Genomic DNA, 3,526 nt, shown 5'->3' on the forward strand with positions numbered 1-3,526 from the left:
GGGACAGAGACAGGGACAGGGACAGTGCAGGGGCAGGATGCTCGCACCTCCTGGTGTGGTGTGGGAGGACAGGGTCCCCGCAATCCCTTCCCCTCCGCTCCCAGGGGACAGGTTTGAAGGGAGTGGGTGACAATGGGAAGCCCCCAAACAGCTGCAGCTCGATGACAGGAGACGGGGGACACCGATTACACCGACAGCCCCGAAGAGCAGCGAGGGAGCAGAGGCGGGGCGGGCAGGATGAGCAGGGCTCCTGGGGCCATCGCCTGCCCCTGGGCGCAGGGATGTACCACCCTGAACTTTACTTCTACTCCATCCCCGTCTGCAGACACGTACACAGGCTGCCTGGGCACCGGGAGTGCATGTGTGTGCCTGCCCATAGCAGGTCTGTCCAGCCCTTCGCAGCCGGTCCTGGTCCTGCTGCCTCTTGTGCTGCAGCTGTGAGTCACCTCCAGCAGCAGAGCAGGAAGGGCAAGGCTGGGTGGGAACCTCTTTCCCGCCAACCAAAGAGCTGCTGGGGAGAGGGGTTTGCTTCTGAGGGGCCAAGGCTGGCACGGGAAGCGCTGCAGGCACGTGTGGCTCTGGATGAGCGTGGCCTGTGTGGTGTGGGGGGGCCTGTGCCCGTGCAAGGGGTGCAGTGTGTCTGCCATGGTGCCTGGAGCGTGTCCCGTGTCTTTCTCCTTGCCCCAGCTCTCAGGAGGCAGAGGGGTTCCTCAGAGTAAGCCCCTAGCGGGTAGGCAGCCGCAGCTCAGCCCCCTCCTCCCCATCCCAGGGACCATACGTGAGGCCTTTGGGGGTGAAGGATGTGGAAGAGGAGCTCTGAGGCTCGTGGCCACCTCCTGCCAAAGCCCACAGAGCATCTCAGAGACGTGGTCCACATTCCCTCAGAGCTTCCTGCAGCACATGGCTCCTCAGGGCTCTCTTGGGAGCACAGATGCAGTTGAGGTAATTTCATTTTGGGGTGCTTTCTAATTAATTAAAAGAGATGAAGGAAGAAAAGGTGAAAATTACAGGAAGGATTGCTAGGGCTGCGAGGGAATCCCCCAGGGAGAGCATAACTCCAGAGCAATAGGCTAAAAATCTGCTCTAAGCAGGGGGGATTCTACACTGCTCCACATAACCCAAGGTTGGAGTGCCAGGGTTTGTGCAAGACATGGGGCACAAGGCACTGCCAGGGCTCCTCGTGCCTCACACTGGGAGCAGGAGCAAATCCTGCCCTCAGGAAAGAAGCCAGGACCTGCCAGGACTCCCTCTGGAGCTGAGGAGCAAGGATGGTGGCTGAGACAGCAGTGCTGGTGGGTGGCAGACCACCATGCAGGGTGAGGTTGGCTGCCTCGCTGGAATTTGGCAGGGCTGCCCGGGAACAGCAGAGCTGTCCCACTTGGACCAGAGTCTGGGATGTGTCTTGATGAGAATCAGTGCCAGGATCGCTCAGACAGGTTGTGCTGCTGGGGTCACTGCACAGTCTACGGCCCGTCTCTTGCCTGGGGCTGTGTGCTGAGGAAGCAGAAGGCCCTGGCCGCACTCCAGGAATAGATAAGCTGTTTAGTTATAGGATAACTAGATTAACCAGGCTATGTGGGGACACCAGATCACGACTGCTAAGCCAGAGGTGTGGGGCTGGTGCGGCCCTCGGCCTGTTAGGATAAAGCAGCAGGTTCGACCTGGAGCAAAAAGGTGGGTGGGAAAAACCTGTTGTGATGTTGGAGATCAGGACACGAACCCAGGGACCCGACTGATGCCTTCTGAGACACCTCACAGGGCACAGAGATGTGGGCTGCATAACCCACATCGTGCCATGTCACCCTGTGCCAAGCCATGCTGCGCCATGCAATGTCATGCCATGCCATGCCACACCATGCCATGCCATGCCATGCCACACCATGCCATGCCACACCATGCCATGCCACACCATGCTATGCCATGCCACACCAAGCCATGCCACACCATGCCATGCCACACCATGCCATGCCACACCATGCCATGCCACACCATGCTATGCCATGCCACACCATGCCATGCCACACCATGCCATGCCACACCAAGCCATGTCGCACCATTCAATGCCATGCCATGCCATGCCATGCCATGCCACACCATGCCACACTGCACCACGCCACACTGCACCATGCCATGCTGTGCCATGCCATGTCCCAAGGGTCCTGGTGTGCCCACCCTTTGCAGCAGAGCCCCAGGCAGCAGTGGTGCCATGTGGGAGGGTGGGACAGGGTGTCTGCAGCCACACTGCCATGGGTTCAGCTCTGCCCAGCTCAGCCCCAGCAGCCCACGCTGAGCACCCCGTCCCACAGCCCATCCTAGTTCCTCACAGCCACGTCTCCCAGCACTGCTGGTGAACAGGTCTCCCAGCCAAGCCCAGGATGGTATTGCAGCACCACTCAGATGCCCTCCCAGCCCTGCAGCCAGCTGGGTCCCAGGGACAGGAGGGTGCTGTCAGCTGGCCATTCCTCCACCACTTCAGACGTTCCCTTCCATTCCCAGCACCCCCCATCCCTTCCCCAATCCCCCTTCCTGACTCCTAGCCTTGTCTCCTCCCTCACCCCCAGCTCAGTACCTCTGTGGCTGCTCTGACCTCAGCCGCTGGCTTTCCCCAACCCTGGAAGTCGCTTTCTGCTCCCCAGGCTTCATCTCACCCTGCGGCTGACGCTGCCCCATCACTGGAGGTACCCAGTCATCCCAGCGAGCTGCTGCACCTCCCTGGGGCGCCCACAGGGCGGTGAATTGGTATCCCAAGTGATCCGGCTGGCTTTGCTGCTGCCACTGGGTACGGCATGCGATGCCTTTGGCTCCCAGTTCATCCTCTGAGTCCTGGAAGCACCACTGCAGACCTAATGGACGTGACCTGATTACTCCATGCCTGGTGTCTGCTTGGTAGACACCGTTCAAGGTGTTACCCGGGGGCCAAGGTTGGAAAGAAGATGATGTTTTTAACAAGTGAGTCTGGGAAGGGAGGAGCACAAAGCTTCCTACAGCTGTAACAGCTTCCTTGGGATTAGCTGGAGAAGGGAAAGTCTGTTCATCCTGGGGACAAGCAGCTCATTTGCTAAATTAAAGCACTGAGCGAGAAACCAATTTTTTGGGGTGTAATTTCTCACTTCGTTATACATGGTGCTTATCCTGCTAATTGCTTGTGCTCAGGGCAAGCCACCCAGGGTGTTTCCACAGCTCACCAGGGCCCCTCAGCTGTACTGCTGCCTCACAGGGGGGCATGGAGAAGCTGGTGATCCCTCCGGCACAGAGAAGGGCTGAAGGTCGTCTCCTTTCCTCGGACAGAGGAGCATCCACCACGTGAGTTCCTCCTGCAAGAGCTACTCATGGTGTGCCAGCTCCGTGCTGGGGAAGCTGCCTGCTCTCAGGACACAGGTCTGGCCAGTTCAGTCTCATCTCAGCATCCATACCCAGGCATCCATCAGTGTCTTGGCTGAGAACATCTCTTTTCAAGCCTTCTCTTTCCCCACCCACTTCACCATGCAGCTTCCCAGGGCAGCTGAACTGTGGTAATTTAAAGGAG

This window comes from Gallinula chloropus (assembly GCF_964237585.1).
Source record: "Gallinula chloropus genome assembly, chromosome: 11".
Classification (NCBI taxonomy): domain Eukaryota; kingdom Metazoa; phylum Chordata; class Aves; order Gruiformes; family Rallidae; genus Gallinula; species Gallinula chloropus.